This window comes from Lagopus muta, chromosome 3 (assembly GCF_023343835.1).
Source record: "Lagopus muta isolate bLagMut1 chromosome 3, bLagMut1 primary, whole genome shotgun sequence".
NCBI classification, from domain to species: domain Eukaryota; kingdom Metazoa; phylum Chordata; class Aves; order Galliformes; family Phasianidae; genus Lagopus; species Lagopus muta.
The window spans coordinates 62,488,206-62,511,784 of NC_064435.1; the positions used below are offsets into that span (position 1 = coordinate 62,488,206).

General features: G+C 40.3%; 1 long non-coding RNA gene across 1 annotated transcript in view; it reads right to left on the reverse strand.

Moving 5' to 3' along the window:
- Positions 1-20,004, reverse strand: part of LOC125691292 (uncharacterized) — a 71,109-nt gene extending 51,105 nt beyond the window's left edge. The window contains exon 1 of the long non-coding RNA XR_007376069.1: positions 19,815-20,004. This is a non-coding gene — a long non-coding RNA (uncharacterized LOC125691292). The remainder of the gene's footprint in view (positions 1-19,814) is intronic.
- Positions 20,005-23,579: the final 3,575 nt, after the last annotated feature.

Here is a 23,579-nt window from a genome sequence, read left to right on the forward strand (position 1 = left end):
AAGTGAGTGCTCATCACAATTAGCTGCTATTGCTGAACTTGGAGCATTAAACACAGGTCTGTTGCCTTGTTGAATGGTACAAGATACTGTTGCCCTAACTTTGTTTCACTAAAGGGAGTATGTAATGCGGCTGGAATGCTAATGGATGACATGTTGCATGGAAGAGGAAGCAGGTTATCATATTCACAGCACTGACAACTCAAAGTGTTGTGTGATACTAAACAACAATACCTACTTGACTAGCACGATAGCACTAGAAAAGCCAAGCCCTGAAGTGTAACTAAGATATGTCATGCAGAGAAAGTGGATTAAGTTCAAAAAGAAATGTCCTGAATACAAAAAGAAAGCCTCCTGAACGACAAGATTCAGTGGAGGTATTATAAATGTGGAATAACAAAACAGTAGATGCATCTTATCTCTGCAGTTACAACTGCACTGTTCAGTCCCATCTACTTTCGTATTGATATCTTTGCAAATACCATTCTCTTGGGGAACAGAAAATAAGAGACGCAGGTCCATAAAGCAGACAAAATGGTGAGATTCTCGTTACAATGCATCACTTAATGTTTTGTGAAAGCTAAAAATATACAGTCTTTGCAAATGCTCTAAACTTATGTTCTTCGTATGTATAATTTAGATACAATAGTTCCTTTTTCCTGAGACAGAAGTGCAGGTTTTTATGTTGTTCTACAACAAAGGCTTGTAGTTCAACAGGGAACACACCCTCCTTTGTGCTTTATATGCTTATATGAATCCAGACTTCAGTAATTTGCACCTACTCACATGTTTTTCTCACAGAGACGAAATGCTCAACAAAACCCTGTTTGAATGATGACTAATTATCTATCATTAAAACTGCAGTAGTCATTAGTGGGAAAGTATTATAACATACACTGTTTTCTCAGTAAAAGAAGGATCAGGGTCTCCTCCCTGCTCTCACACTAAGATTAAGGATGCCTGCACCATCCTCACAGAAGTTTGCATGATCTGAATTTAAATATCCCCAAAGAGGGAGGCTTTCTGGTGTCCAGGTGGAGTTTTCTTCCAGGGTTTCAGTAGTGTTAGTGGGCAAAAGTTTTTCCTATTCTAAGTTGTGGCTGCTGATGTGCAATTTGAACTGCTTATTCTCATACAGCTCGCCATGCTTCTCCTGTTTTCCCTGTAGTCACCTTCTGCTCATTTAAAGGTTGTCAGCAAAGTTTAGTGCTGCCTTCTTGTATTTAGGCTGCCCTTGTTTCTTCAGACTCCCTTCATAGGTTACATTTTACAGACCTCTGATTTTCCCATTTCTTTCTCCAGTTTGACAGGACACGCATCAATTTCAGATTATGTCTCTCCTCTTTGTACCCACTGCAAGCTTCATAGCCATGTTCTTTATCCCGTTTTCTAGGTCATCCTCTGTGAAAATATCAAGCAACTGTGGGTGCAAAGTGGGTCTTGTCCCTTCAGCAGTTAAATTGGTGGTAAACAATATTTGAGCATAGTTCTGCAAACATTTTCTACTCCTTTATTGTAGTTTGTCCAGACTGTAACTGAACCATGGGAAACAGTGACAGAAGACATCGACTACCTCTCATCCAACTTGGAGATTTATGATCTTCCTAGAGAAGTTTAACAAATTAACACAATCTTTCTGACAAATCTGCACTGTTTGTAATTTTATCGTCTATATAGAGATGCTTACATGTATTGCTTGCAACATTTTATTTTTCAGTAATTCAATTTAAGCTGACTTTTCTGACATAACCCCACTTCTCTTTTTTTTTCTCTTCTTTTTTCCCTCACATCTTTTCTTCTTCATCACATCATGACTTAGTGAAATTGTTCTTACTTTGCTGTACTGTTTCCCTGTACAGGACTATTTCTGTTTGATGCTGTTAATATTGGTCCTCACAGAGCAGTTGCTGTCTCTGCCACTGCTACTAACCTTCCTGAAACTCACTGCCTGCATGATGTGATTCTTCCTCCATCCTTTTGAAGGGACTATGGACTCTTTTCACTGAGTCATCTTTCACCATCAGCTCTGCAGCCAGCTCCTCCCTGCTTGTGAGGATCATCCTTTGGAGACCCCTCTGCTACTTGTCTTTTCTGTCATCCAAAATAAGATATCTGGCTCATGTTTTCAGGGAGAGCTAGGCAGTTCTCTTCTAGCTGTAGCTGTCTCACTTGCTAAAAAACAAGTTATCTTCAGATTGCTGCTTTGAATGATTTTGCCCATTGCTCATCCAGGTCTTGCTGTACAAGCTTCGAAGCTTGTAGCAGATTTCCCCTATGAAAGTACATGTATGCTTGTCCCTTCTGCCACCACATGAAGATTGCTTACAGCACGTCAGTCAGGCTCCCAGGGCAAGGGCTTCAACATGTTTTGCCAAAGTCTTTCTCTTATCTGTTCTTACAGGGCAAGCCTTTTATATTAGTAGGCTAATTGATGCCACTGCAAGACAGAGACAACAACGTGAGGTGATCTAATACATTCACCACCCTTTTCTCTCACAACAGCTGCTTTCAGGACTCAGGATGTCATTTGGACCAACTCCTGTCTGATGCCTGGCAGTGGTATCATACTGAGCCAAGGGCCTTCCCCACCTTTCTCTCCACAGCCACAGCATGTCCCCCTCAGCCATTCCCATTTCCTAATTCCCCCTCACACTCCTCCTCCAGCAGCTGCTCTGAGCTCTGCTTCCACCAGCACAGAGCCCTCTGCTTGTCAACACTAGAAGAGAAATTGCCTTGTTCTGTTTTTGTGAACAGCAAAATAAGGCTTGGCCCATACTACTGAGGATACAGAGGGATCAAGTTCTGACTGTGTGAATTATTCCACAACTCTGTCACATTAAGTAAATCATCATTTTGGACTTTTATTAAAATTTCACTATTTCTGTTTATTTGTCTGATTTCTTGTGTTAGTTAACAAGCATCTTAAGATGACCTGCTGTCCTCTTCCTTATTGTTTCCAGTGTAGTAATGAAGTAAATGTACACCTTAGCATTGTATGCACTTACCTGGTTCACTTTGAATCATACTAGTAGGCTTAATGCATCTGTTCTGTATCTTATAAAATGCTTTTCTCCCTAGATTAGTAAGCTGATGTGTAAAATTGCCCACTTCTTTTATTTGTGAAGTAAACTTTGCTCGTTGGCTTTTGGAACAACAACTCATCTCCAGAAAAACCAAAAACATGGTTGCCAACACTAGAATTAAAACTAGAATTGTCTACAAGGTGCCTGCAACCCTGCCAGTGCCTTGACTGCAGAGAGCGGTGAGAACAACATTTTGTTCCCACATCTGTGCCCTGCTAGAGCATCAGAATCATTTCAGCTCAGCCTTAGGCCTTTCCCAACCAACACAAACATGAGTGTTCACAAGGATGTGCCACATGAAGTACTGACGGGGTAGACAGCTGAGCTTTGGTAACTGCTCAGCATCATCTCCCCTTCTCTTCGCACTCAGTAGCCTACAGCTGCTGATCCTTATACCCATTCCTTTGGGAACCCATCTACCACTAGATGGTGGTAGAGCCCATCAACCACCATTGCCTTTATGTATCTCCTGGAAATGCTAATAATCATGTCGTCCCCAGTGCATGTGTTTTCTCGCTTTATATTTGGGTACGGATGCTCACTGCCTCACTCACAGTATTGCATAGATGTGCTTGGTTGCAGCTGGATGTAACTGTCATAGAATCATAGAACCACTAAGGCTGGAAAAGACCACATCTAGTCCAACCTCCAACCCATCCCTCAACCTTGCCCACTAACCCACATTGCCACATCCACATGTTTCTTGAACACCTCTAGGGACAGTGACTCTACCACCACCCTATTAGGGTGCAGCCTATTAATAGGACAGCCTATTCCAAAACCTGACCGCTCTTTCAGAGAATACAATTTTGACAACATCCAACCTGAGCCTGGTACAACTTAAGGCCGTTACCTCTCATCCTATTGCTGTTACCTGGCAGAAGAGGCCAACCACCACCTCACTACAACCTCCTTTCAGGGAGCTGCAAAGAGCAGTCTCCCCTGAGCCTCCTCCTCTCCAGACTCAACAACCCCAGTTCTCTCAGCTGCTCCCCATAACACTTGTGCTCCAGACCCTTCAGTTTTGTTGCCCTTATTTGTAGGTGAATGTGGCTGTCACTTGACCTCCTCTACTGAAATGGTGAATGACAAATAGCCATTGCTTCCTCAAAAAACTTCTGGTTTTCTAAAGAAGCTCTGTGTTGTTTTTCTTCCTGGACAAATTTCACATGGCTCCATGTGGTTTGTCAGCTTCATGCACTCCAAAAATAGAATCATAAATGTAGTAAAATTTATCTCATTCAGATTTCAAAAGTAAAATATCTGCAAGAAGCAGCAGAGAAACAGAGGCTCTGATAAATCTCATTTATCTTTCTAAAAAGGGAGAATAAAAGTCAATGAAACAAATAAAAAAAAATAAAATATGGAAAATAAAAAGAGGTAGCAATAACTTCTGGATTTTCATTTTTGCATTTTTATGTATGCTGCTGAATACAATATAAATATATTGAACAGTTGCTGTTTTCTGACAGGACTTATATTTCAGGTCCTTTTGTAACACAGCAAGTCACTCCAGAGCAGGTAAGCGTGGTGGTGAAAAATTGTTTCTTGGGTGACTGCAGCCAACAGCCATATGCCTCATAAATCTGAGGTTAAATAAAACTCTTGGTGCTCGGCTGCAGCAAGGGAGTAACCCCACCTTCCAGAGGCACCACGTACTGCTACACCACACACGGTCAAGCCCAGCTCCACATCTGGCAGCTGTGAGGTGCTCTGTTCTTCAGCCATGATTAATTTACCCAGGATGTTAAATTGGCCCAGTGTTTTCAAAAGAGCTTGTCGTGGGTATGCAGCTGGTAGAGGGCATGTATAGCCAGGGTAATACAGTGCAGCTCCATACTCTAGTGTCACCCACATGAAGCCAGCACACCTATATGGAACAGGGAAGTACACCTCCACCATACAGACCCAAAGTCCCCTTCATGGTACAGCCACACTTGAGCATGTATGAGGATTAGTTCAGCTCAGCATTGTACATATATAGTTTCTTTCCCTTGGAGTGCAAGAGTCACAAAGATCTTCACAGTGCTGTATAAGGCAGCTCCCCACAGAGCTGGATATGCTGCCTTCTCACAGTGGCAAAATGACTTCTTTCAGCTCTTTTGTGTAGCAAATGCAGGAGTAGCATCTGCTTTTTACCATTGTTACTGAGCACCAGTTATAACCAAGGAGACCCCTGTCAAAATGTACTTAGGATACAATTTATGCCTCAGATTGTTGACATACCTTGTCAAATAATGGATTTATATCCCACTGATTTGATGTATGAAGTCAACCTGATTTATAAGTCATGCCACTTGTATGCTATTGCATTCATTTAAGAGTCATCAAACTGATTTATGCCTTGAGCTTTTGAATTATAAATCACACTGGTATTCTGCATTTCCTGTAACTTATTTGTAATCCAGCACTTTTTACATCGGTTGTAATCTTTGATTTACTAACTTGTCTATGAAAATGGGGGAAAAAAAACGATGACATGCATGATGAGCCCATGCCCTAGTCTACACTTGCAATGCACACTGCACCTTCAAAACCAGCCTGTTTCAGTGGCCGAGGCAAAACTACTCTAGTCCTATCTTTTGCATATCCACATCACACACAATCCCACAAGCCCTTCTGCAGTCCTGCTAAGGTCATTGCCTAATTTAAGCCAGTACTTCTGAGGCTGGACTTGTGTGGCCCACTGATCCCCTACTGGTCTGATTGAACCTGATAGCCCCAGAGGGCAAATAGCCAGCAGCCATTCACACAGGCTCAGGATGCACGAGCTGAGCCTAAGGTGTCTTCTTCTGGGGTGAGTTATGTGTCCTTCTGAAACCCAGACACTGTTGATTAGGTTTCAGTGACTATTTTTCAAGCTTATTTTTAATCTTATACCTCTTACTTGAGGCACAGGGGTTCCTCCACCATATCAAGAACACAGCTTTGCTATGCTGGGAAAATCAATGTCTTGAGTATCCCCATATAAAATCTGAATTTACTCATCCCCCAAGCATGGTGTGGCCATCGGTTTTTCTCTCACAGAACCATGTGCTGTGGCCACTGGAATTACTGTGCTGTTCTGCAACCTTACATAGAAGCAATTAAACACACAAAGAATGCCCTCACAAGGGATTAACCCCTCTTGTAGAGCAAAGACAGCTCAGCATCATTCTCTTGGACTTCTGCTTTGTTCCTCTGTTTCCACATGCTTCTTACTGCAAAATTTCAGCTAATCATGGGAGCTGAGGCCACTCACAGTTCCATGGTTATACAACTCTGTATGAATGCATAAAACTAGAGGAGCAAAGGCTAACAGGTCTCACAGGGAAAGGGCTATCAAGTCCAACTGGGCAGAGAGAAAGAGTGCTAACACAATGCTTGAAGCCCAGAAAAACAGCAAGCCATGAAAACCAGAGGTTTTTACTGGGGATAGTGATCAACTAGAATTGCACAGTTCAGATGTTGTGTGAGTTACTGCCTGAGTATTTTGGTTGTGATTTCTGCTTGTTAAAACTCCATGCATTTAAAAGAGGTAAAGAGGTAATAGTCAACAGTCTAAAAGACAAAATAAAAGGAATGCTTGCATCAAATTCAGGTACAATCATCTTTCCTGAGTTTTCTATTTAACATAGATGTAAAGTTCAGCAGGTTTCTGGAGGTGAAGATCTCTCTTCCTCGTAATACTTCTTGGGAGCTAGGATGTGAAACAGGCATGCCTTTGTATAATGTATATTAATCTGTATATGAACTGAGATCTCTTCTGCTGTTGTACCCTGAGTCTCTATATTGGTCAGGTATCTACTTGCAGGGAAATGGGTTGTGTCACTCATTTTAGCTTTATCCATTATATTTTAGAATGAGTTGGGATATTTTAATGCCAACAGGTTACAAAAGCACGCTCAGCTATAACAACTCATGTTCAAAGCAATGAAAAGGAAACCTCTCTCATCAATAACAGCTGGGTATTTCTTTATACAAAATAACAAAATTGTTCATATGAGTAAGAAATGCCAAAGCCCTTAGGCCAGCACCCACTGCCCTTGTCCCACTGTTCACAGTGTGGGATGTGGCTCTCAGCCCTCCTAGAGCAGCCACGTTTTTTGACCACGCATGAGGGTAAGCACTGTTGGCAAAGCTACAGAAATATCTTTACAGAGGAACACGTTTAGTTCTGTATTTGAATCGTGTGATTAACCATGCATGGGAGAACTGACCAAAAAATATAAGTGCCAAAATTTCTCTTCCAAAGAATGAAACTGCTGTTGAGGTATCATTATTGCTACTGCCATTTTCACTCCTATAGGCTGCTTCTGCGAATGCTTAGAGTATCAGGAGTTTGGAAGTAGAGAGACTGTGAGTGACACACACCAACCCTCTACATATTCCTGGGAAACCAGGCACACTTAAGAAAAATACACAGCAGTAATGGCCTTGGTGTACATATCGTCCCTGTTGGTGCTGAGCATCCTGTGATGCTTTCCATGGGAGAGAGGCACACACCACATCTGCACAGTGACCTCCAACTGTTTGCTGATGTTTTGGTATGATAGAATCATAGAATATCCGGAATTGGAAGGGACCCATAACAATCATTGAGTCCAACTCCTGATCGTAATCATAGAATCATAGAATAACAGAATGGCTTAGGTTGGAGGGGATCTTAAAGCTCACCCAGCCCCACTCTGTTCCGTGGGCAGGGCTGCCCCCCACCAATCAGGCTGCCCAGGGCTCCATCCAGCCTGGCTTTGATTTCCTCCAAGTACGGGGCACCACAGCTTCTCTGGGCAGATGTGCCAGCTTCTCACCACCCTCTGAGGAAAGAATCTCTTCCTAACATCTAACCTAAATCTCTCCTCTTTTAGTTTAAGGCCATTCCCCTTTGTCCTGTGTCTCTCAGTCCATCTGCCAATGCAGGGCCATGCTGAAGTTTTTTGAGTGGGAAACAACCGGTGAATTCAGAACATGACTGAAGATGCCAGGAAAACAAACAAACAAACAAACTGGTTTCCAAAGGGAAGCCATACATACAAGCAATTACCAAGGAGGGGATTTCCAGAACAGAAAAATAGATAAAACAGAAGCAGCACTGACCCGGGTGGTTTCCCAGACACAATATTTTACTCTTCCTTTTTCTGCAGAAGTGTTTTGGGGTGGCTGTTGCTTCCAGGAGTTTTCTGATTGGTGTTGTCTAAAGCTTTCAATGAGAAGAGGAAAACTCTGAGTCACCATTTATTACTTTAGGATATAAGAAGAAAATCTCTTCCCATCTCTGTCTCTGAAAGCTGGTGTTTTGGGCTCCTTTTGGTTAGCTGCCAATGTCAGCATTTGTAGGAACAGCAGTGACATAAGAATAACTGCTCTGAAAGGTAAGCGACCTCCTGGAGCAGATGTCCAAATACTTTCAAGATAAATTATTCAGCCAGAAGAAACATATCTGTCAGTGACTACACTGATAATTTTCATTCTCCACTCTTTGTTGAAGCATTGTCTAGAAATCACAGCTTGAGAAGCTCTGAGTAGAATTGCAAATTGTTGTCACAGTTGTCAGTGTTTCTCTTCTGTACTGGTATCTTGCTCTTCCCCTGCATAGTACTGAATTTGACTTGGACTTTCTGAAATCAAAGGAATATGACTAGATGGTGTTCTACACAGTCTTCTAATTTTTTTTAAACCAATAACCAGTTCAGTCTTGGTATAATGGCCAGCTTTGAAAGAGCAAAGTCCTTAAGGAGCTAGAAACATGATTATTTCCCTACTTTGACCTCTGCATATACTCACCTCTTGAGGTGGAGACATTCCCTGGGAGCCATGTATTGACACAGACCTAAGATTTCCAAAAAAATGCATTATCCAACACATTGTTTCACCACCACCAATGCTGAGCTGGTGTTTATGGTTAAATAAATCAAGCTGGAAGCACCTCTGCACACTCTTTTCTCTACCTTGGGCAGCTGCCTGCAGGTATCCTTGTTGTTCAGCTTTCTCATATTTGTGCCCATGACAATCAGCACAAGAGAATTGGGTCATTCCTGTATTTTGTCACTTTTTTTTTTTTCTAATTTTTTTTCTAATTTTTTTTTCTAAAGTATACCCACATCCCTAACATAAAATTGCTGGAGGTATTCTGCTGAAGATGTTTGACTCTCATTCAACAAGTAAAACCAGAACCCATCCTTTGACTAATTTTCTTGGGGAAAAAAACAAAATATAATCATAAACTGTGTCATAAATCATTGCTTTAGGTTCTCAAATTCAGCTTGTTTTCAAATCCATATAAATAGATCTGCCAGCCTTAGATACAGCATTTATTAACATATGTAAGAGGAATCTTTTTCTGTTTTTCCATTATAAACATTTTGCAGCATCTGCAGCAGTTTATGTTCATGTGAGAGCTATTAGGCAGGAGTGCCTTTCCATTGCCTCATAACATTTCCTTTACCTTTAATGCAATGCAGTGTTAAAAACCACCGTACTTTCCAGTCATATTTTTGTTGCTCTGATAGTTTTGGCATTATCAGGCAATGGTGACTGAACACCACGCATTTCCAAGGGAGGGTCTATGTCAGTATGTGCATCATGAAGCTCTCTTTAATTACAGTTACAGATGCACCACTCCAAATGGATTGGGAAATTTGGCTATCTCTCTGCGAGTGACTAGTTTTCAGATGTTATCAATTTTCATCATTCTGTAGGGGATGCTTTTTGAAATTCAGAGTCCAAAAATGCCATTAACAAAATTGCAGGAGCAAATTTTACAGAGTAAACACTTAATGCACAATATATTACAACAAATAATCTGCATTCTTGCACAAGTCCATCACCAAAATACAAGACAATTGAGTAAAATGAAATATTTTACAGGCTGTGCCTTGCCAGGCCAAGAAAAACTGAAATGTATCCAATGCTTGCAACCATCAATCGGTTTGCTCAGCTGTCGCGGCCGCCATCATTGTGTTTTATAGGACTGTAGCAAACATATTCCTATCAGTAGTGCTACTTCAATAAACAAACAAAAAAAGTGCTTATTGACATAAAAGCCTGATTGAAGAATTGATACTGAGTTCTCAAAGCTGTCTGTAAATTCTGCGTGCGATAGGTTCATGGTGATACTTCACCCTCCCGGCTGGATCCAGCAGGATGCCAACAGTTGGCAGCTATGCTTCAGCCGGGCTCCAAGCTCATTTTTGAGCTCGTTGCCTGCCAGAGCTGGAACATCTCGCTCAGAACATGCCATGTCACCAGTGGATGACAAGATGTTCCTTCCCACCTAGAAATAGTCATCCTTTCCTGCTGGCTGTCGTACAAGGTGATGAGAAAACAAGTTCAGCCACTAATATTTGCCACTGTGGTTATATCATTGACCTCAATGACACCGTTATCCTCTGAGTGGGCACCTGAGCATCGAAACCTAAAACACCCTGAAGACAGCACTGCCAGCCTGGGTCTTTTTTAAGGCTACAATGATGGTGAAAGGCATAGCGGGGGAAGATGTGTGATGAGTAGCTGAGGTCCCCTGGTTTGCTTAGCATAGAGCAGAGGAGCTGAGGGAAGGCCTCGTGGGGGCTGCAGCTCCTCAGAAGGAGCGGAGGGGCAGCGCTGAGCTCTGATCTCTGTGACAGCAAAGGGGCCCGAGGGAACGGCATGGAGCCGCGTCAGGGGAGGGGCAGGGAGAGGTCTGCACCACGGGGCGTTCAGGTGGCACTGAGCCAGCCTTGAGGAGGCTCAGTGAGACCAGCCAGCCAAAAGATACCATCTCACTACAGCTTTTAAAGCAGGATTTATTGGGATTTGGCACAAAATGTCGGTGCAAGGCAACTTGTCGGGTATGTAAGTCTTCTTAGTGAATGACGCAAACTGTCAACACAAGTATTTAAACAGTCCTCTGTAGGGCAGGTCCCTCCCTCAGACAGCCGCACCCTGCCCCTCTCTCCCCCTGACCAGGCTCACTGCCCTTAGGCAGCAGCAGCCACCCCTCCCTGCATAGGATTCCTGTCCAACAGCACCTGCAGACCACATACAGCCTGCATTTTTTCTCCAATCTCTTGGTTTTGCAACAAGTACTGTATCACAATGCTCTCTGGCCACTCAAAGCCATGCCCAGCATGCTGGATTCTTTCATATATCAGATCACTTATCTGTAGGTATCTCCTGCTCAGCTTCCCATTTCTTGCTCAGTGTAATACTTAGATAAGATGTTCCACTCATCATTATTGCTGTTAAAAGGTTGAGTCTTTAACTCCTATCAGCCCTTCTGACTGCTTGCCATCTGATTTAACAAGCCTCCTGACATGGGGGATTTAAATCCTCATTGTGTCTTCAGCCTATAACACTGTGTTTAAGCTGACACAATCATCTTTTAACAGCCAAGAATTCACTGGGAGGAAATCCCAGTATGTGTCCACAGTTGGCAATGACAAATTTTTACTTTAGCCATTAACAAATAATCAAAAGTCTCTTATATACAAATGATAATGGTCATGGCAGAGACTCCTGTACCCAGAATAAAGAAATAGTGGTGAATTATCCCAAAGACGAATAAACTGGATTTACTGTATGTAAGTATGTGCAACTTCTCCTGGATGACTCCAGTGTCATGTATTGTACAGGTCAGAAGGGCAAGTGAGCTGAAACAAAAGATAAACAGCAACTGTAAATGGGGCATTTCCAGACTCGTGCTTACCGAGCCAAAACTATTCTTTTTACCACATTGGTATGCAAATGTATTGAGTTAGCCCGACATTCTGCCTCCAGCACAAGAAAGATGTGGAGCTGTTGGAGTGGGTGCAGAGAAGGGCCTCAAAAGTAATCACAGGGCTGGAGCATCTCTCCTATGAGAAAGGTCGAGGGTTTTGAGTTTGTTCAGCTTGGAGAAGAGAAGGCTCTGGGGAAACATCATTGCATCCTTTCAGTACTCGAAGAGAACTTGCAAGTGGGAGGGGTACCAAATTTGAAGTGGTCTAATAGTGATAGGATAAGGGGGAATGGCTTTAAACTACAAGAAGGAAAATTCATATTAGATGTTAGGAAATAAATTCTTCTCTCAGAAGGAGGTGAGGCACTGGAACAGGTTGCCCAGAGAACTCGTGGATGTCCCATCCCTGGAGGCATGCAAGGCCAGATTGGATAGGGCCCTAGGCAGCCTGATCCAAAGCCTGGTTTAGTGGTCCAACCTGGCAGGGGGATTGGAACTAGATGGGCTTTAAGGCTCTTTCCAACCTAAGCCATTCTATGGTTCTGTGACTTTCCTGAGGAAAAATCAGCTGGTAAAACTTCTTTTTGCACCACTCAGCCAAGTTTCACACATCTCTGCTAAGTCTGAGCAGAATTTGGTGTGACAAAAAGAAGCTGCCAAATTTCATGAGGCGAACAATGCAAAATTGCTCAGTGTATATCTATATTCTATCTGCATGAGTTTGTAGCCTTACAGCTACTGGAATGAATGCAGCACTCTGTCATTTGGTGTCTGCTGGCAGACTGAGGTATGTTTATGTGCAGTGGCACTTGTCTGCCCAGCTATGGCTGTCTAGGAAGGGAATAGCTTACACTCCCTGGAAAAACCCCAGTGATGATGTAGCTAGCTGCTACATGGAGACATCCTTCCAATAGTGTTGTCAGAATACAGGAAAGAGCATTAAAGATTGCTTCATTCTCTGATGTGTGTAGCCTGGATGAATGGAAAGAAAAGTTTCTCTTGTGTAAACATGAATTAAGTATGGACAGAGGAGAGTGTGTACCATCACTAGATCCCAGTCTAGTGCAAAAGGCACTACTCATTCCAAGTGTCCCCCCAATCCCTCCAGAAATGACACTGGGAAAGGGTGTTCTGTAAGGCAATCCAGAAGGCAGCTTCTCCTTTCCATTATTGTCTCTTCCTTCAGGGGCCAGGAGAACCAAAATATACATCATTCTTCTCCAAGGCTTAATTAAAATAACAATGGCCCCAAGCCCGTGTGATCATGGGTCATGAAATACTCTTTTCTGTACTTGACCCATTCACTTAAGCAGATGACAGTGATAGTTCTGATTTCTTTAGATAACTCTATGACTCCACATAGTTTTTTGTGAGTTTAACACAAAGACAGAAACTGAATTTTGAGCCAGGTACCTGAAATCATGAGAAGATGCTGTCTTGGTTGAATTCTTGTAGCAAGTGGCACCAAGTATGTCTGAAATGTTGGGCATGTTTATGAGGATGTATGGAGTCTGTCAAAGTGAGAAGCAAGAGGTTAAAGTGAGGTAGTGTGCTGGAAGACCATTCCTAAAACTTTCCTACAGCTGTGTCTATGCTTTCTGTGAGGTTCAATGCCTTCAGTGACTTATTCTTATACAAAACATGGTTAGTAGCATCACAGTTTCACTGATGAGACTATTTTGTGGATCAGGATCATAAAGAAGCCCTAATGAGTAAAACCGATGTAAAAACCAACCCTGCCTTCATGATAGATTTTGGTTCCATTACTCACCCACAAGGCTGCAGAGTCTGTACTATTTGAATACACAAGGCAGCTTGAGAGTAAGGTTCTACCTGAAACACCTTGTCTTCTCTTTAAGGGTATGAAGGGTCATGTGTAGCTTTCAAATATGGGTCCTTCCTGGAGTGTGGAAGAGTGGATCACAGGTCACTCACAAAGCTGTTATTTTGTGGTCTGAAGAAATAACCTTGTCTAAGTAAAACAAGTCTCATAAGGCAGAAAGGAAAGAAAGAAAGAAAAACATAACGCAAAGAGATGGTGTATGCAGTGCTCTAAAAGGAAACAAGGGATGTGTGTGTCTGAAAAAGACTTGGAAAGGGACTTGATAAAGCTGTCATTTTCCTAGAAAAGTCAACATGATGCAAAATTTGGGTAAATGATGTTTCTTTTTGTGAAATGTCAATATTTGTAACAGTAATACAATTGAGAGGAAATATCACGTTTATATCACTGAATTGGATAATCATACCTTTGATTTTCTGCTTTTTTTTTTTTTTGTATCTACTGTTCAATGGGAGAGACTGAACTGGGAACAGGTGACTTACTAAGTGGCTGAAAGTCCATCAAACAAAACAGAAAACCCAGGCTGGAATTTTGTAATAACTTTTTCCAAAAATTTCTAAAGAAATGTTCTTGGTAAGGCTCTGGGTATGTGTAAGAGTGCATTTTCAAACAGTCGTTCCCAGAAAGAGGTTGGAGATCTGGGAAGCGTAGTTACAGACACACAACAGCTATTCGTGTTGTTAATGCAGAGAATATCACAGATTCATGAGGAAACCCTGGAGCAAAACAGTTAATAATATCGTGTAAACATTTTCCATACAGAGGTCACATATGACTGACACACAGTACTACCGATTTGATAAAACACTTTTGTAGACTAAAACAACATAAGCCAGGCTGTCACTCATTTGAGCCTTAGCCTCAGGGCTTATTTAAGATATAGAAATGGAAACGAAGTGTATTTTAGTGATGCTCTTTCATGTTTCTCTTCCCCTGGTGCTGGAAGGACTGGTAGGAGTTCAGTACATGTTGGAGGAAATTGTGGTACCTATTGGTGAATGACACTGCTATTTGTATTCTGTGCCCTACATGACCCAATCAATTCTCTGTTGTAATAAACACCACTGCCTGACTAAAGAATTTAACCTGAGAAATACTGAACCTGAAACAAATGTCATTTGACCTAGATTGGATTTTTTGTTTGTTTGTTCATTAAAATTGTTCATAAGGTTCCATTTCCCAAGGCAAGCCAAGGGTGAGAGAAAGCAAATATACGCATCTGAACATAATCCTTGATGATCTTATATTGAAATGTTTGTGCCATACATCTTAATTATCACGTTGTACTCAAACATGCAAATTAACAGTTCCAACAAGGTATATTCAGAAATATCAAACCTTATTTAAAAAGACATTCTACGTATATTTCTACTGTATAAAGTACTTATATACTGTATCATGCAGTCTGCATCCACCCGGGAGTTAGAAATGATGTGTTTGCTCCTAAACTAAGAGCTTAGATCTTTTTGACAGCAGACTATTTTTTTGTCTTCTCTTATCCTTTTTGTAAAAAAGGTTTAACTTTTTTTTTTTACTTCAATTGAGTGGTTTTATTGCAGTTAGCTATCTGGATCAAGAGTTTCCTTGCTATTTCTGTTACAGTCAGTTTCTCTGGATGTTTTTGCTCATTCAACATTTTGTTTAAGATAAGAACAGAATATTACTGAAACTGAGCTAGCTAGTGACTAAAACAAATGTATTTGTCCCAGTCCTTTCTAATACCAGTATCTAGAAAGGTTCAGAACACTCCCATTTATATCAACTTGCAGACTGATTGGCTAACCTATCTTAGTGAAGGAAGTCTCAAGTCTGGCTGACTGGTATGTGAGCAAAATAAATACCTGCCACCTACTCCAGCATTCTAAGGAACCGTTAGTTGAAAAAACAAGCCCAGATGCATTCTAGAAGGCCAAAAGAAACACCAAGACCTTCCCAGTGATAATGAAGTATATAATTAAAACTATCAGAAAATTACATTTGTAACTGGATAGTGTATGGGACTATACTTCCCTAAGCCTAATTTTCAAATAACATCAGTACTTTCAAGCACCAAAGATGTATGGACAAGTCCTTTCCACACTGACACCACTAGGGGAGCAATGCTTACACCAGAAAAGGAGCCTCGGCTTTATAAGAATATTGAGATAGCTCCCTCTCTGGATGAGCTCTCATTGATATTCTTGTCATCCCCTATCTAGACTCAGATCTCAAAGACAGATGTTTGGATGAAGAAGATGGAAATTGTTTCAGGCTTATAGTCAGAAATCAGGAAGTGTGATAAACAGAGAGCTATCAGCATTAACAGAGTGGGGAAACAGAAAACTCACGTACACAGAGATCTACTTTTCAAAAGAACAACAAGCCTTTTCAATCCTTAGCCTATAATATTATACCACATTGTGGTTCCATCACAAAGACTAAAAATGTAAAAAGAAAAATACATATAGATAATTATACTATTCAAAGTTGTATTAATATATATTCTTTTAAAAGTTAATGAAATACAGATATGTATAACTTACAATTCTTTTAGGGTTGATTAATAGGCATTTTTAATACAAATTTCATGTGGTTTTGGAAAAAAAGAGTTGGCTTTCACTCATAAAAACAATGGTATCCTGCAACAACTCTCCAGACAAAATAAACCTGTGAAATGAATAGCTGTTCTTATTTAAAAGGACCAACTGATAGCCTAGAGCAGTAATAAAAGTATATACTGCATCATTTTTCACTTGTTGCTCACCCGAAAAGATCTCCAGTTCACACAGAGTCGTTGGGAATCAGACAGGATTCTAAAGATCAGTCAAAGCCTAGTATGCTTCATTAGTAGAGTTTAGGAAGCAGTAATTAAAAGCATGCAAGTTGTAATACACTGCTGCAGGATTAAGCAGAATGACGGATGTCATTATGTTACTTTCAGAAAAATTCCACTTTCTTTCAATACTGGTATAAATCTGCAGTAATTCTCATTGCTCGAATATAGCAGCTCAAGTTGGATGATAGCAGAGAATAAAATTTAGGCCATTGTCTTTTATCATTATTCACATCTCCTGGCCATCAATCCCAGTGCTTTTTTTTCAAAAGTAATAACACCAAAAGAAGTGATCACTGTCCATATATAGTACTGCTAAACCAAGGACTTCTTTGTGTATGTGATTATGCAGTATCAGTCTTTGTAATGTATAAATGAAAGCTACAAACCACAGAAAGGAGACTTCTTCTAGGTATCTATTCATATTTGTTATTAAACTTCCTCCAGTATTAGACAGCCGTTTATTTCTGAGAAAATACAAGGTCCACATCCACTGGAAATATGTTTGCTAACAGACCAGATGGAACAGGATAAACATTAATTATGTAATTGTTAAACTCCACGAGGATCAGCTAAGCTGCAATTTGTCATTCTGGTTTTGAATAGTTCATGGTAATGTCTCTGATTACATAAATTGATGCTGGCTCTCACATTAATGGCATTTTTACTTCGGAGCAATGAAGGACAAGAAAGGATTTTCTCTCTAGAATCTTTTAGGGGCAGGTTTTCTACTGAAACACTGTTTTCCTAGAAAAAATTTTACAGGAGATTTAAATTGAAATGTTATATATATGCTTTTTTTTTTCCAGAGAATACATAGCCTGTAATTGATTTTACTACTCTTGGTTTGAATAATTCTTTCCTTTATCTAAAATGCAGGAACACATTTACATCTAAGGTTGACTTAGGCACAAAACTACTCTGAGCTTTCTCTCCAAAACAGACCTGCTTTCTGCCCACATTACTTACTGTCTTCCCATCCTTCTTAAAAGATTTACTCAGTACCACAATCAATTGCCGACCATTAAGTTACTAATGTTAGTATTCTTGGTAGATTGTTATGTTGTCCTGCTCGAAAGTGCCACACAGAAATAAAAAATACACAGTAGGAGAAAGCATGTTACTCTGTATATATATGCTGGTGGAAAATGTGTTGTTACCCACAGCCATGAGGCCTTTCGAAGTCTGTCATCATGGCTGACAAAATCAAAGGAGGCTGTATAGAAGACTGTAATTTGTTTTAAATATACTAGTTTTCTGAAATTGTTGTAATGTTGTTACAATAACTGCTGATCTAACAGATTTTTGAAGTTGCCCAATCAGTACTTGCAAGTCTCCACTTCACTCTAATGCAGAACTTATATTTTACTGTAAGAAATCTCCTTGCTCTTTTGGGTTCTCCCCTTGACTCCCCTGCCTGCACCCGATCCGAAAACGAAGATGCATGAAGATGCATGTGGGAAGAAGAACAACATTACTGTGTTTTGGGTTACGCTATAAAAAGAATGAAAAATTAATGTAATAAAAAAATCAACTCTTTCCTGAAGTTTTTAAGTTCCAGAGCTCCATAACCTGGAGGAGCAGATCTCAAACTGCAGTGAGAGCAGAATGCACTTCAGTAATAAGTCTGTGAATGAATAAGTCCATGAGATGAAGAGTAAAGAAATCACAAAGACCACATTTCCTTTATAATAAAGAGACACAGTGACACTGCACTGTCATTTGCAGTGCATAATTTGGAGATGGCTCAAAGCTTCAAAAACTTATTCAGAAGCTCCAGAAAATGCCTCTGAGAGAGAAAGAGTGAGACTCTCAGTCTCTTTAACTTATCAAAGAAGACTGAGGAGAAATAATTACAGAATGCAATTATCTCCATGAGGGAAAACCACTAACGCAAGGATTAAGCAGCTTTTAAACTGGCAGTGAAAAGTGAAATGAGAACTAAAGGCTGAAATCGAAACCCTGACAAATCTGTGTTACTAAATAGGCAGAATAATTTAATGGCTATAGTAGTTTACCTCTGAAACACAGCAATAGAGAAAGTAGCAGGTTATCCATCTCTCCTGGTCTTCAAATTAGCTATCCTGAACTAAAACATGAAGGAACTATGGTTTCTTAATGAAGCAATTATAAAAGAAATGTTAGCAGGTACGAAACAGGCTTCTTGTAATCTCCCTCTGTGAAATGACCAGACCGCTTCAGGGGAAAGTCAAATGTATACAAACACAAAACCAGCTTGGAAGAGGCTCCTTAAAGCACAAATTTTGCAAGGCTGTGGACAAATCAAATCAGACCTTAAATGTAAGGAGTAGTACAAGTTCAATTTTTACAAATAACTTTCAGGTTTAACTGCTCTGCACAGAAGCTCAGGCAAAAAGGATTTCCACAGCCCAGAGTATTCAGCAAAAACTACTGACATTGCTGAGGTGATCGTTTTCAAATATGTACAAAATGACTGCAGCTTCATATCCATATTCCTACGTTAGTTGAACAGTCTTGATTGAAATTTCAAAAGAAAATAAGATTTTAGATTCAAAAAAGAAATGTTAATCTTCATGGAGGCATTAATCTTTTTTGAACATTAAGACAATTTCCTAGTGTATTGATTGAAATAGAAACAATCTGAAACAATGTGAAATAGAAAGCAATTATACGGATTGAGAAGATATTTTTAAATAGTGGAAATACATCAGATTTTGAAAACTAGTTAATTTTTGAAAACTTTTTTTTTCCTGATCTTTTTTCACGTAGCTTTAAAATACAAAAATCAGAGACTGGTCTGATCCAGAGTCAGACACAGCCACTTACAGATACTAATGTGCATTCGTACACATGGGTCAGATGCAAGTAGCAGAGTTTGGCTTCATGTTTGCAAATTGCATTTTTTTCTTTTTTTGTTTCCCTAAAATTCAGCTGTTATAATGTAAGCCTTATTAGATTTTCTCCTTATTATTAACCTGGAGGTCCTCCAGCCTCCTCCCTGCTCCCTTTCTTATTCATTTTTATACTTCTAACCTGATGCAATCTGCCTGCAGGGGCAAATACAGTTATCTCCTTCTAAATTAAAATTGTAACTCATTTGGTACAGTTTACACAAGGCCTCAGCTTTGACACATGCAATTACATTGAACATAAGAGGAACATGATTGCTGAGAGCCACCAGAAATAGAGTTTAATCAGAGAACATGGACTTGTTCCAACAAATTTATAATTTCGCCACTTGCTATTCTTTTATGTTCCTGGGTGTTCAGATAATTAGAAACACTGGTTTCTTTGCTTCCCAAGAGGCCAAGGAAAGCAAAATTCCTTCTTTTACATTAACAAGATAAATTTATAATACAAACAATCCATAACTTTGTTGTTGAAACGACAAATACATAAAACATTAATTTTAGTACTTACAGAATGTTGCAAATAATTAGGTCTGTAGTTTTTGTATGTATCTCACAACAGACTTATGTGAATTAATTACCCATTCAGACGGACAGCTCGGTCTGCCAGCTCTTAGTCATGTAAGAACGCTTAGGTATCTCCTATAGCCTGCCTGAAAAGGCAAGTTTTAAGGTAGGTCTTGTGTGAGGTTCCCTTCTTGTGCTATTGTTGTGAAATGCTTCTTCAGCAGAGGGGATCAGATTGCAGGTCTGGAAAAAAACTGAGATGTTAAGGAGGCAGATCCAGTTCTGCTTCTCATGCTTTGAGATTCGCTCTGAAAAGGATTTTACATTTATTTGGTCAAGTTCATTGAAATGTAGAGCTGCATGAACAGAGACACTTCTTGCTGTAATTTGGAAAAAAAGATGCACACTTCGGTCAAAGGATGCCCTGGGTGATGGCATTGTATTCTGCTGAGGATAGGGTAGAATCATAGAATCACAGAATGGTTTGAGATGGAAGGGACCCTTAAAGATGTTCTAGTGCAGCTCTCCTGCAATGAACAGGGACACCTACAGCAGATCGGGGTGCTCAGAGCCCTGTCCAGCCTGACTGTGATCGTCTCCAGGGATGGGGCATCCACCATATCTCCAGACATCTCTGACTGCTTATGACTTGATTTCTGTTACACATATGAACCATGAAACATAAATTAATAGACGTGCAACATTTCAGGATTTCACAGTCTGTTTATTGTGGTCTGAATGCATTCTTTTAAATTATATTTTAATGTCAAGTTTTCCTGGGTTATGAACAGGCCTCTGAGAGGTCTATGGATCAAGTATGGAGTGAGGTTACAGAAAATACAGAAAATACAGTGAAGAAAATGTATGGCTTACAATGTGCTCTGCAGTACAGACACAGTCTAGATCTGGCTTCCTTTAAAAGATGCCACCTGTTTTCTATTTCTCCTGTTGTGTTAGCCATTAACTTTGCTGCCATGGGCACAATTCAGACTTACAAGGTCAGGGCTCGGACAGCAGCAGCTGGTGTTTCAAATGGCTCTCCTTTTTTCCCAAGGCAGTCAGCTTAGATGTGACAACATGTGACCAGGATATACCAAATTCACCAAAAGATAGACTTTCCTGTCCCTGACACACTTTTGCTGTATAGATAACACTGCAAAATGATAAAGATGGAAGTGAATTGTGAGACAGTTACTGAAAGAAAGAAAAGCATCTGGAAAAACAACAAACAGAAGGAAAAAAAAAAAGAGGGAAAATGGATTATACAGATATTGTTGCTGAGATTGTCCTCTTTTGGAACTTCCTCAGAGGACATCTTCAGCAAACTGCTTAACCAAAAAGTGTGTTATTAAAAACGTAACTTAGGCAACAGTTGCAGTTACCAAATTTATTAAGAAATGGCAAAGTAGAGGCTAACAAGTTGGTACCATCACATTTGTATAAGTCTGCAATGGCTGAGTCCATCTCCAAGGCATTTCTTTTATTTGGCCCCAGGAATGATTGGAGCCTTGGTGAGTGCTCCTCTGCTTTTTTCTCTCAAGCCTCTTTGGTTTCATCTCAGCCTGTTGTGGGAAGATTCAGCCTAGGATCCCCACACCACATCTTCAGGACTGGAACTGTAGCACAAAGCACTGTAGTATTTGCTATTACAGGAGCTGCTCTTAGATGTGTCATTGTTGGTGCAAGGACACAGGGAGCAGGAACCTGTGGCCAGAAGCAAGATCAGGGAAGAGGAAGAGGAAAGAGAGAACTGTGACAGCCCTGATGGGTCTGCCTTGCATTGCAGTGCAAATAGCCCCAAATCAGCCAAAATTTCACCGCAGTCTTATGCCCCAGGGAAGTTTAGAACTGGAGAGCGGCGTTCTGATAACATGCAAAGAGAGCAAGAGCTGACCATGAGCAATTACACAACATCCTGGATGAAGAAAGGACAGTCTGTTCTCTGTCTCTTTCAGCATGTGAAGCAAAAGCCATCAAATACATTTAGTAGGAGCCAAGTTCAAAACAAACAAAAGGGAGAGGCTCCTCACACAGCCCATACTAGAGCCAGGAAACTCCTCACCCAAGAGTCTGCAGATGCAAGTCCACTGAGACTCCAGTGCAAGCTGCAGAAGTACTTAAAACTTCCCCTGGATGTTATAAAAGAGACTGCAGCAATCTTAAGAAGTATTCTTCACTGAGGAAGTTCCAAAAGAGGACTATTTTATATATTTGCTTTTGTTGCTCCAAAGCCCCCTGCTTTTGGACACTGTTGAAGATGGCTTAGTGGGTTTGATGGGCATGATCTGTGCCAGCCCAGCCACTCCACCAATCTTAACCCGGATCAGTCCCACTAGCCTCCAGTCTCTGGCAGATGGGATGTTTCCAAGCCCAAGGCCTCAGCTGAACTGCTGTCTACAACAGCCATTGCTAGACCTACCCTCCAAAAATAGGCCTAATTCATTTTTTAACACATTCCTGGTCTTTGTGACATATTGTGACAGTAGAGCAATGAATTCTAAAATTAGTGCATAAGCTGTGTATAGAGGCACTTTGTCTTTCTTATTTTAAATTTGCCACTTGGTGCCCTCATTGAAAACTGTCTACTTGGCACATTGGAAGACAGTAAAAACATGGACAAGATACTATATTCTCTCTCATATGTCCATGCAACTCTTTTCCTGCTTGGAGCAGTTCATTTATTTGTATTTGTCTACAACTCAGTGCAAAATTTTACTCATAAAATATTAAAAAATACGTATCTTATGAAGTATTTTTGACAGTTTAATATGGAATTCTTCTACAGCTAGCATGTATGCATAGGAATTTAAAGGATAAACATTTATCTCTATAGATGATTTGCATTTCCTATTATGGTGTTCTCTTGTGCCGAGTTTTCACCAAATATAGACTCTTTACATTTATACTAGACTGTTCCGCACCCTTCTGTCCTAGTTCATACATTCTCAGGCATATAAATTGAATGTAAGGGAGTAGGTTAAGGCACTGAGTACTGTAATGTGAAGGTGAAAACACCAAACCTTGAGTGTAGCAGTAGAGAAATACACAGCACTTAAAAAGAAAGGACTATAAAGAAGGATATACTGTACTTTTTGTTGGTCAGAAAAAAAAAAAAAAAAAAAAAAAAAAAAGATAGCAATAGTGGCTAGATAAGAATGGGGATGGACTAAAAACACTTTTAAAATTTCATTTATAAGCCCACACTGAAACTATTCTCTTGTGTTTGTAAATAGAAAAAACAAGTCTGCGTTTACACTTCTGTGAAAATCTACCTTCCTTTGGAAGCACGGTTTGAATTTTTTGGGGGGCCAGCACAGGTTGCCACTAGATGGTGTGCTAGACTTAAAAAAGACATAAATGGATGAATATATGCAATGCCAGGGGAGAATCGAATTGTCTCATGGCCATGAGACCCCCCCCCCCCCCCCACGCGAAGTGGCTTCTTGCAGATCAAAAAAAAACTAATAATAAAATCAGCCTCTGAAGAAAAAAGTTTGAAACCAAAACTTGTTCATTCTGTGGCTTACAATTAAAAGTTGCCATATATAAAGACTGGCTAACAAAATATACTGGATAAAAAACAACAAATGTCTGTTGTAAAATTTTTCCTTGTGTTTTTATTGCAAAATACAATGCAGTTGATACTTTTCTATCAGGAAATAATACTAACAGCAGTACTGAGTGAAGAGCACCTTGTCTGTGTAAGATATATTTGGGTGTGCGTGGAAGAACACAAGATACCACAGGTCACTTGGTCTTAAGCTTTCGC